Source organism: Meles meles, chromosome 1 (genome assembly GCF_922984935.1).
Source record: "Meles meles chromosome 1, mMelMel3.1 paternal haplotype, whole genome shotgun sequence".
In the NCBI taxonomy this organism is placed as follows: domain Eukaryota; kingdom Metazoa; phylum Chordata; class Mammalia; order Carnivora; family Mustelidae; genus Meles; species Meles meles.
The window spans coordinates 1,587,952-1,588,484 of NC_060066.1; positions in this window are offsets into that span (position 1 = coordinate 1,587,952).

Sequence of the window (533 nt, forward strand, 5' to 3'; positions counted from 1 at the left end):
CCATCCCGTGCAGGTCCCAGTCCTGGCGCCGCTCGGAGGACACGCCCCTGCTCGCGGCCCCTGCTCGGGGCCCCCACCCGGCTCACACCCCCAACGGCCCGCCCCACCCACACAGGCTGCCCTCCCTTACAACCGACAAAATAAAACATTCAAGGAGACAGCAGGGCTCTCCTCGAACAAAAGGGAAGGCCGGGGAAGCGACACCGTGGGGACACAGTAGCAGCCCCTTCCCCCTGGAAGTTCTGTGTCCTGTGAATCCTCAGTCCTCACAGCAGAGGGGTCACAGATAAGTATCTGAGGCTCAGCGAGGCTCACCGCAAGCGCTGGGAGTCCCTAGGGAAGCCACCGCCTTCCGCAGCGATGCCCTCCCTTCCAGGGGTCGGTTATTTGCTCCTGGCCAGGCCGGACCTCCACCCCATGTGGCTGGTCAGTGCCGTGGCCACGCCCATGGACACGGGGCCGGGTGGCCGTCCAGCACAGCGCTGGACCCCAACCCCGACTTCCACCCCGGGGCACATAGGAACACAGCTCTC